Below are 11688 nucleotides of genomic sequence, written 5' to 3'. Positions count from 1 at the left end.
ATGTGTGGGTGACGTATACTCTTCACAATGGCTACCTCATTTTCTATCTCATGGCTTTTCAGATCGTTCTTTCGGAGAACTTTCACTGCCACTGTGGTGTCTGTGAGGCAGTGATGGGCCAGCTTCACATAGCCACAGCTGCCATAACCGAAGATCTCTGTCAAGTTGTACTGTCCAATGACAGTGATCTCTTCCTCTTTGGGGGAGGAACTAAAGTTTTACATTAACATCTTGCCCCTGGGATGGCAAGTGATCAAGCTTAAGAATTACCTAAGATGATCTAAATGAAGTTGACAACTAATAAATCTTAAGAAAAGGAAGGTAAACTACTAACAAAGTAAACACAATCCCCATGTGAGTAAATGAAATCCCCAAACCCAAACAACACAACCACCGCCCCCCACACCTAACCAAAGCAACCAAGTAGCTCTGAGTTAGTCCAGCGGGTCACCAAGTAAAAGCTCCCAGCACTGTAACTGAAAAAGCTGGAGAGAAGCTGCCTCATAAGTACTCTGCTGGGCAAGCCTCACAATGCCCTGTGATGTCATGGGGAAATGGACCAACCACAAGTCAGGCCATTGACATCAGTGAGGAAGTGGACCAATCAGAGCCCAGTGCACACCCACTGGCAGTTAGGTACTTGGGCCAGGAAGTCCATTGCCAACGACACTGGACACATGGGAGGATGCTCTTACTGCTACCATGGCAGCCATGTGGGAACCATGAGGAGATTGGCCAGTGGCCCTCATCTTTCTTCGGGGTTGGGCATCCTAGGAAATCCCCTGTGAGTACAGCACTCAGTGGGGGTATTGATGAACCCCAGAGAGTGAGACAATCCATGGAGGCACAGTGAGAAGTGAACAAAAGAATTTTATTTACACTATTTACACCAGAAAGGTGTCTTGAGACTACCTTGTCCTGGGTTAGACAACTAGAACCAAGAGCAGCCTCAGCCACCAAACCTCCAAACCTCCAATAGGCAGTCCTGACCCTCCAACCTTTATTGGTTGGTCTGCAAACCACCAATTAGTCAGTCCGCAAACCTCCAAACCTCAGATCTCCAAAGCTCCAAGGCTCCAAAGCTCCAACCCTCCAAAGGGGAAGGCTTTCCCTTTCTTCCCTTCCTCCCCCACATGCAGACCTCTCCACTGTCCACAGCCTTCTCTAGAGGGAGGTCCAAATGGCCGCCAGAGGAGGCCCTGAATGACCTCCAAAGGAGGCCCCCACAGATCCCTCAAGGAGGCCCTGAGTGACCTCGGGAGTATGTTCCAAATGGCCCCTCAAGAAATCCCTGAAGGGCTGGAAAGGTGGCTCAGTGATAGAGTGCTTGCCTTGCATGCCTGAGGCCCTGGGTTCGATTCCTCAGCACCACATAAGCAAAAAGAAAAAAGAGCCAGAAGTGGCGCTGTGGCTCAAGTGGTAGAGTGCTAGCCTTGAGCTGAAGAGCTGAGGGACAGCGCCCAGGCCCAGAGTTCAGGTCCCACAACAGGACACCAACAAAAAAAAAGAAAGTCCCTGAATAGCTTCTCGAGAAGCCCCAAAGGACCTCTCTAGGCTTGCCCTGTCCTCTACAGGCCTGGCCTGCCCTACTGCAGCAGGCTTTCCCCTCCTGCCATCTCTCCCCCTACACTCCCACTCCTCTCTTTTCTTCACACTCAGTTCCTGCCTCAGGACTCCTGGTCTTTCCCTTCTCTCCTCTCTTCAGGACACCTGGTCTCCTCTGGACTCCCCTCTCCACAGGAGTCCAGGTGTCCTCGGGACTCTTCCCTCCTCCCTCCCAATGTGTTTTCCCCCTAATGTCTCCACTGGCCTTGGGGTATGCAGCCTATATACACCCAGATAGGCTGCACCCCTTTCCCACTAATGGTTTCAAACTGACATTAATGCTCATCCCCCAAGCTGCCCAATTCCAATCCCAATAGGCAGCTCACTATGTGCATGTCTCCAGGAGCATGCCCCGCCCCCTTTTGGTGGCACGCCCCTCCAGAGCCCCTTGGGGTGGTGACATCAGTCTCTCAATGCCCTGCTCTGTCCAGTGGCCGGGTCTGTGGAGTTGTGAGACTTGACTCTTGATGCCGCTCCCCTTCCAGCAGGCCAGACCATGGGGCCACACTATTGGGCCCCGCTGATTTTCAGGGCCCCACAGGGTATTATAGAGACTATCCTTGTACAGAAATTATAACACTGTCCTTTTCACATAGCATGGTCTACATCTAATTACAAGGGAGCCTGAGATATGCAGACTTTGTAAAGATTCAACTCAAAAATGTCTTTCCACTTGAGAAGAGAGACCAGACATCCAAGATGAAGTCATAGTTTTGTTCACATCTGCCATTCTCATTTCTGATTCCAGTTTGAATGGGTTCCTGTGCTGCTTTGTACGTCTTTTTACTGTATTTGATTTGCTTAATCATTCTTTTCAATCTTTGTTTATCCCTCACAGGTTAGAAATAAAGTATCTTGCTTTTATATTTTTTAGTACCGTTGTCTCGGATTTTAATATATCTATAATTGTTCTAATAAAAACCATACACAAAATATGTCTTATCTCAGAAGCAGACTCCTATTTTATGGACCTGAAGTTTATTCTTTATTTCATTTATTTATTCATTTATTTTTGGCCATGGAGCTTGAACTCTGGACAGATCTGGGCGCTGTCCCTCAGTTCTTCAGCTAAAGCCTAGCACTCTACCACTTGAGCCACAGTGCCACTTCTGGTTTTCTGGTGGTTTATTGGAGATAACAGTCACATGGACTTTCCTACCTGAGCAGGCTTTCAACTGCTATCCTCACATCTCAGCCTCTTGAGTAGCTAGGATTGTATGCATGAGCCACCACTACCAGCAACTTGAGAGATCTTTCTAAGGGAAAAGAATTAATGATGTATCAGGCACTGGTGGCTCCCACCTGTAATTCTAGCTACTCAGACCTGAGGATCTCAGTTTGAATCCAGCCTGGGCAGAAAAGTCCATGAGACTCTTCTTGAAAATGACAAGATAACCTCAAGTGTCCCTATGCCTCAAAGTGGTTGAGAGCTAGCCTTAAGCAAAAAAACTCAGGGACAGCACCCAGGCCCTATGTTCCAGTCCCAGGACTGGCAACAACAACAGCATTAAAAAGGAGATGGGTGTAATAAAGCCATATTCACAAACACAGAATGCAGAAGGTAGAGGCAGGAGGTTCAGAGATTGAGGCCATCTTGGCCTTTATAATGAGTTACATTTCAACCTGGACTACATAGCAAGACTTAGTTCCAAAAAAAAACCCTCTTCCCCCTAAAACACCCAGGAAGTTCACTTACAGATGAATCTCAGAGAGCTGTTCCTCCATAACCCTAATTCATTTTGTCAAATATTGTCATCTACTACTTCATTCTTTCTTTTTAAAAAAGTCTCCATAAGTAGTTGCTGACAGTTATCATTGTTGGGTCATACATGAGGATTATTTAGACATCCCCACATATACTTTTTCCCTATTCTTGATTCTTTGAATTCTCTCCCCCCTTTCTTTCCTCTGTTTACCCTTCCTTTTCCTTACTAGTTCCTCCATTTCTCTTCATTTGCTTGTTGCACTAATTCCTCCTTTTTGTCTGTCCCTTACTTCCTTTCTGAGATAGAATTGGGTGATATAGTGCAAGCTGTTCTGGAATTTATGTTCTTCCTGCCTCAGCATTCTGAATGGCAGTACTACAGGAGTACACTGGCATGACTGGAAAACTCCCAATGGGAGAGAATACTGGATCATTATCTTTTTCTATGAAATTCTCCGTAGATTCCCTAGACTCTTCACACACATGAGGCTGTTTCATGTCTTATATATCTCTTAGGCTCTTTTCTGAATTTCCTTTTTTTGTTTCCTGTCCTATTCAGTGGACCTTAGCCTTGGGGTTGTTCCAACCAGTGCCAGGCATACTCAACCCTCTCTCAGACCAAGTGTCTTGGGCACAGGCTCATTCAGGCACTGAATAAGACAGAGCATAGATGAGGTGTAGATTGTCCCTTCATTTCAGGACCCATGAGCCATTAGCTGAGCAGATCCCCTTAAGGGAACACACTCTGAAAGGAAGTTCCAGGACAAAACCATACCAATCTCGATAAACCCTGGCAATCTCTCATTTTTCAGATATGGCCATGTCTAGTTATTTCTAGTGAATAGAACATGGCAGAAATGAGACATATCATTGTTCAGATTGCAATATAAATAGCCGTTGCTCTCACAATAGGATCTCTCTCCCTTGCTCTCTCCTTCTCTTTCTCATTCTCCTATGCTCTTTGCCCTGGGTGAAACAAATGCATGCGTGAGCAGTCTATGGAGAAGGCCCCAAGGAGCTGCAGCTCCAGATGACAGCTGGAAGACATGAGTAGGAAGCAGTCAAGCCTGGAAATGATTCTGACTTAAGTCCAGATTTTGAATCTATCTCTTTTGGTTTCTGAATAATAATCAGCTGGGCACAACTTCCCCAATGAGAAAATAATACCCAAAGGTGGCAGGTGGCCATTCCTACAGACTATGCAGAAACCATGTCTCGAATGGCAAAGTAGACTTTTTTTCCAAGTCTTTGATACCTTAGCAGACAGTCTCCTCCAGCAAAGTCTCTCATTCCTATCATGCAACAGAACCAGGCTGCTGTATCTTTCCACTGCTGATGAGTGCCCTGCAGTGATTTAAACAATGACCAGAAAGAGGATGAGACCGCCTTGGTAAAATGCATCCAGCTGTAACAAGGATGTTACATTCTGAAGTCACTTTACTGCATGCCCTTTGTCTTTGTGAGACAGAAATCTTGACTTCCATCTAGAAAGATGGGCAAAGAAAAAGGGGGTCCTTGGCTAGGTTTCTCGTGACAGAGCAGTTTGATACCAGATGAGGCCAAGACTCATAGGTACTATATCTCTGCAGAAACTTGTCCCCAAAGAAGAGTGATGGATGGAAGTCAGCTCAAAGAGACTGAGTGAGTTTCAAAGTGGTGCTGACTAGCATCTGGGGATGGCCCCTGGCTTCTGGCTTGATTAACCATCTCTGCTAAGTGTGTCTGAAGATGCATAAGCACAGGCTCTCTAAACCATAGAAATAAATGATACACACAAACAAAACTCCCACAGAGCAGGTAACAGGTCAACCTTGTCCATTCCAAGTCAATTGACCTGATTCAACACTTCAAGTACTTCAGTTTTTATATAAAAGTGCCTATGTGCCAGGTGCTGGTAGTTCATGTCTGTAATCCTAGCCACTAAGGAGGCTGAGGATGGTGGTTTAAAGTCAGCCTGGATAGGAAAGGCTGTGACAGTCTTTTCTCCAATAAATCACTCAGAAAGCTAGAAGTGTCATGGTTGCTCAAATAGTAGCGTGCTCGCTTTGAGCTGAAGAGCTGAGGGACAACTCCCAGGCCCAGAGTTCAAGTACTATGACTGAGAAAAAAAAGAAGTGCCTATGAATTAAATCCTACATGTTGTTTTTCCCATATAGAAAATCTGTAAGAAGCCGGGTACTGGTGGCTTACACCCGTCCTAGCTACTCAGGAGGCTGAGATCTGAAGATCGAGTTTCAAAGCCAGCCTGGGCAGGAAAGTCCATGAAACCCATCTCCAACAAACCACCAGAAAACCGGAAGTGGACCTGTACCTCAAGTGGTAGAATGCTAGCCTTGAGCTGAAGAGCTGAGGGACAGTGCTCAGGCCCAGAGTTCAATCCCCACAACCACCAGAAAAAAGAAAAGAAAAGAAAAGAAAATCTGTAAGAACACATCAGTAATGTTTTTTGAATGCAAAAAATGATACCTGTTGTTGCCGAGAATAATTACACATGTTTGAAATCTCCAAATCTTGGTTTTTTATTATGTAAGGATTACCCAAATCTATCTACACCAGTTCATTTTATTCTTAAGAATCATCCTAAGAATTGTGTTTTATTTATTATTATTCAAACACACACACACAAGATTGCAGCTTAAAATTACAAGTCAGGTATTTAAGTGTGGAATCTAGAATTGGAACCCAGCTCCAACCACACTCATGTCCACTACTTGATGAAGAGGAATGCAAGCAAGCAATTACTTGATGATGTTGTTTTTGTTTTAATTTTGCTGTACCACTTGAATAACAGCTCCACTTCTGGTCTTTTGGTGATCAATTGGCAATAATAGTCTTAATGGTCTTTCCTACCTGGGTTCACTTCCAACTGTGATCTTCAGATCTCAGCCTCTTGAGCAGCTCTGCTTTAGGTGCTTTGCTTTCCCTGAAAGCAAAAATAAAGTTATAGCTATAAAAGAGGATGGGGGCTGGGGAAGGAAGGATGTATCTGATTTGTTAGCCAAGCTCCAAGAGCCAAGTATCACTTTTTTTCACCCATCTAGACTTAGAAAGATATGCATATCTAGATATAAACATTTTTACAGACATGACTAGAGAACATGATTTAAAGGTGGAACTATAGGGATGAAAGGGAGGGGAAATGATAGGGTATAAATAAGATTAAAATACATTGTGACTAGGTAAGAAAATGGTATAAGGAGACACATTTAAAGCTACTGAATGTGGTGGTAGAGGGGTATGGAAACAAAGCATAATGAAAGAGGTGAATCTGACTAAATCATAATATAGGTACTGGTGAAAAAGCATATAGAAAGTCCATTGTTGCCTTAAGTTACACTAAAAAATAAAAACAAAATAAATGATAGGAAAGCAAAGTATGAAGGAAAACCAAGAGGAAAGCTGAATGAGGGTAAATATGGTACAAATACTTATGAGTATATTAAAAGAGAACAATGAGATTGGTTGATGGGGGGCGGGGGGGGGGACTCGGGATCCGCAGGCACTGTTCCTTAGCTATTCTGCTCAAAGATATTGTTCTATCCCTTGATCCACAGCTCCACTTCTGGCTTCTTGATAATTAATTGGAGATAAGTGTCTCACAAAATTTTCTGTCCCAGTTGGCTTTGAATCAAGATTCTTGGATTTCAGCCTTCTGAGTATCTAGGATTGCAGGTATGAACCACCAATGCCTGCCTACATTTGTTTCAAGGATGGAACAAAAGAAAGTGATGGAGGAGTGAGTTTAACTGAGATGCAGTGTATGCATGTATGGAAATATCCTGAGACCTTTCTTTAGACAACTAATTACATGATAAGAATCGTCTTTAAAAAGAGTTTGTTCTGGATGCCAGTAACACACTCCTATAATCCTAGCTACTCAGGGGGCTGAGATCTGAAGATCACACTTTGAAGTGAATACAGGCAGGAAAGACCATTAAGCCTCGTATGGCCAATTAATCACCAAAAGGCCAGATGTGGCAAGTGGTACAGTGCTTGCTTTAAGTAACAATTAAAACAACAATGTCAAAAAAGCTATGCTCAGACACAGCTCCCAGGCCTTGATTTCAGGCTCAAGTATATTTACTGATGAGTTTATAAGCTAAATTTAGCTTCCACATAGAAGGGGAAACATGCATTGACTTCATTTAATATTTTTGAATGTAATTTTTTGAATGTAACTTAAATCTCATTTTTGGTGACATTAAATGCCAGCTCACAAGGAGTTCCCCACTTCCCCAACACACACACACACACACACACTTACACACACACACACACACACACACACACACACACGACTAGAAACTGACCAAGGTAAGAATTGCTTCCTGCATTTCTAGTGAAAAAGAAAATTGAATGATGCTCATTTTTAGTTGGATAGTCTTTTTTTTCTTGTCAGTGGTGGGGCTTGAACTCTGGGCCTGGGCACTATCTCTCAGCTCTTCAGCTCAAGGTGAGCTGAAGCACTCTACCTCTTGAGCCACAGCACCACTTCCAGTGATGCTCATTTTTATCTTAGTCTTAGCATTCAAGATATCCAGTTTTCCTCCAAGACTGATTTTATGGAGCTCATCCAGAGCTGACGTTCATGAATTTTAGTGGGCCGTTGAATGAAACAAAGAGTGATACACAGAGCATTCTCCTAGAAGGCAAGATAATGACTGTATCCCGTGATCATGTTGACTCAGTCAGTGATGGTGATGAATCATACATGTCAGTGTTCATAAGGTTTGAAAACATATTTTATGCACCTCAAGAAAGAAAACATCATGAGTGAGTGAGAGATCTGGGTCTGAATCACAGAGTAGCCACACTCTGGGCCCTGGCTCTCCCACTACATATAGCTGTCACCCCAGTACTATGGAAGATTGTCAAACAACAGCAGGTAAGCTGAGGAAGTAAGTCTGCCTCATAATGGAAAAGACCATCTGACTTGTGGTTGAAATTGGCATATTTGTGCAATATTCTGCAATATCCTTATGCCTAAATTCAACTCAACCTAAAACGTGGGACGTGCAGAAAGGATCCAGGGTAGGCCTCTTGATAGATCTCAAGGAGTGGGAGAAGAGAGCAGGAAGGGCCAAGGCATAGCTCCCAGTTATCCTCTCACTCTCTCTGTTCCTTATACTCCATTCCCCGAGCAACCACAGGAGCCACAACTCAGGACAAAAATGGGAAAAATGTGTCTCTGTGGTCACAGGAGTTGGGATCCCAAGATTGACTGACTGATTTTGTTCTCTGTTCTCCTGAAAGTTCACCCTGGATTCGAACACATTTTAGCAAATGTATGGCAGAATGGAAGCACGAATGGAAGCCAAAGATTTCACACATCATAGAGACAGGGGATCATCCTGACACTAGAGCCTCCTTCTGTCACCTCAACAAATGAAGGCCTTGATTCCAAGGCCTTTGGAACCCTGGTTTCTTCAATAAAGCTAATATAGTACTTAGCATGCAGAAACATGGCTTGTGTTTTCATGGGTCTCACAGTTGTTTTGAAAAGTAAGAGAATGCTTTCTCCACCTTTTAAAACATTTTGCTAAAAAGAAATGTAACCCTAGGTCATTTGAAGCAAATGACCTTGTATGGCATCTTCTAAGTGTCAATATTCCTTCCATCCCACAGTGGAAAATTGCCCAGTAACGTATACATTACAGTTCTCACCCTGTAATTAATTACCTTTATTGCAAGTGAAAAACAATGTTTAAAACTACATTTCTGATCCAATTATTAACTGCCTGCTTTGCAAGTGCAAAAAATGTTTTAAAAATGCTCACAGGGTATGAGAGAGCAAAGTATGATTGGCTAAGAGAGATAAAAGGTAAGTTGTATTACAAAGCTATCATTTAAAGTAAGTTGGAAATGTCATCTAAAGCATCCATCCTTCAAGGATGGATGGAACCACAGGCTCCCATAAACCAGTTTGGTCAAAGAAAGTCATAGGGACATTCAATGTTTCTGACCTTGCATTCTGCAGATGAGGCAGCTGAAGCACCAGTAGGAAAGGGGACAGGTCCCCTGTGGACAAAATCCAGATGGTGGTGGCCATGCAATGATAATGGTCCCTTGGCATTCTGGTGTCAACTCTGCTCAAAACCAGATGTCCTGAGCTCCTGGGGAATGGTCTGTGAAAAGATAGAGAAAATGAGCGTGTTGATGCAAGTTTCACAGGAAGTGCTAATGACTCATGTGAGCGAAAATGACATTCTTTTTCTACTCCTAGGCTTCTCTGAATTATCAGTATGCCACTGTACACTGAATCTCTTAGTGGATATCTATTGTGTAAAGTGCAGGACTTCATCCCACTGTCAAATCCTTTCTCCAAATCTCCATCTTTTCTTGTATCAACAGGAGTAATAGACCTCCCCTTACCATGGCTTCCAGTCCCCTGTGGGGAGGGGGATCAAGAGAAGGGGCACTTCCTGGCAATGAGGGCGTCCCCGTGATGGCACTGCAACAAGGCACATGCAGACCAGGAAGACAGAGGTCCACAGGCAAAGAGACCTCACTGTAGCAGGTGCAGTGCCAGTTCGGGAAAGGTTGCAATGAATGTGGCTCCAGCTCCATGACCACCAGAGGTCCCGGCAGAACTGACCAACCCTGGGGCCATACTGGGGGTAGCAAGGAGGTGTCTGAGACAGCCCAACCCCCCTTCATTCTCCGTGGGGCTCTAGGGCACCTTAGTCCATGTCTATGTAGCTCTGCAAGTGCGTTCCCAAGTCTCCTCATCCAGCTTCAGGTCCTTTCACACACACTTACAGTCCCTTGACCTGCACTTCCGGTCCTATGAGTGTGTGTGTGTGTGTGTGTTCACGCCTGTGCACGCATGTGTGCATGCACGCCTGTGTGTGAAGTGGCCCACTTACTTTGAACTAGCCTGAGCCCAGGAGGGCATCACACACATGCCGCAGGCACACAACTATGAGGATGGAGATACATGTGGTCAGGCTGAAGATACCCTAGGTTTCCCATCACAGCAACAGGTGCAGCACCAGTTGGGGGAAGACAGCAATGAACATGGCCTGGGTCCTGAGACTGCTGGTAGATGCAGTGGATTCAAGAAGCCTCGGGATGGACCCCGGAGACAATGCAGGGCAGATTCCCGAATTCCTGCTTCTTTTTTGGGTGGCCACTGTGGTCATACCCACATCCAGGTGGGCGTGCATGTGTGTGCGTCTGTGCATGCATGTCCCTCACCAGTGTGCATGATTATGTGCAATGCATGTGCATTCTCTTACCCTGTGCAGATGCACACGCCCTTCTCTCACACTTCCGGGCTGGGTTCTAAATTTCCTGAGAAGCTGGAGGATTAACAAAAGGGATGGGAATGTCGCTTAGTGGTACAATGCTTGTCTAGCATATGCATGAAACCCTGGGTTCGATTCCTTAGTATCACATAAACAACAAAAAACTAGAAGTGGCTCAAGTGGTAGAGCTCTGGCCTTGAGCACAGCAAGGCTCAATGACAGTGCCCAGGCCCTGAGTTCAACCTCAGGAGTGGCAAAAAAAAAGAACAAAGCTCACTCATAAATGGAATACAAAATCTATTTTATAGATAGTGCTCCAACTGAGCAGGGTGCCATGCTACATCCTCCACTGGATGCTGTCCAGTAGCAACTGGGAAAGTCTCACCTCAGGTCTGGATTCTAGCAGTCATGGGTCCTCCAGCCTCTCAGGAGATATAGAAGCCCAGCTGGGAAGTGTGAAGAAGGGGCATGCATGGGCACAAACTGTGACAGTACAAACGTGCAAAGGGCATGAGCATGAACGCTGGTGAGGGGCACGCATGGGCACACACATGCACACAGTCCCGGATGAGTCTGGAAGCACACCACCATAGCAGCCACCCAAGAAGGAAGCAGGAGGCTTGGAGTCTGTCCTGCATCCTCTCCTGGCTCCGGCCTGAGGCTACTTGGTTCCACTGCATCCACTGTGTCCACCGACAGTCTCAGGACCCAGGCCGTGTTTGCTTTCATCTTCTCGCAGCTGGTACTGCACCTGCCGCTTGCACAAGAAACCCAGGAATCTCTATGCCCTAGCTGCGTGGATCTCCATCCTCCTAGTCCCATGCATGTGATGCCCACCTAGAGTACGGATGATTTGAGGTAAGTGGGCCACTTCACCCCACCCCTTTTTCAGCTAAGGGTTAGCTCTCTACCACTTGAGCCACAGTACCACTTCTGGTTTTCTGGTGTTTTATTGGCGATAAGAATCTAATGGACTGGTCTGGGAAGGTGGCTCAGTGGTAGAGCACTAGCCTTGAGCTGAAGAGCTGAGGGACAGCACCCAGGCCCAGAGTTCAGACTCCATGACCAGAACACTCCCCCCCCAAAAAAGAAGCAGAAGCAGAAGCAGCAGAAGAAGCAGAAGCAGAAGCA

This window comes from Dipodomys ordii, unplaced genomic scaffold, assembly GCF_000151885.1.
Source record: "Dipodomys ordii isolate 6190 unplaced genomic scaffold, Dord_2.0 Scaffold32, whole genome shotgun sequence".
In the NCBI taxonomy this organism is placed as follows: domain Eukaryota; kingdom Metazoa; phylum Chordata; class Mammalia; order Rodentia; family Heteromyidae; genus Dipodomys; species Dipodomys ordii.
Note: the sequence above shows the minus strand (reverse complement) of the source record.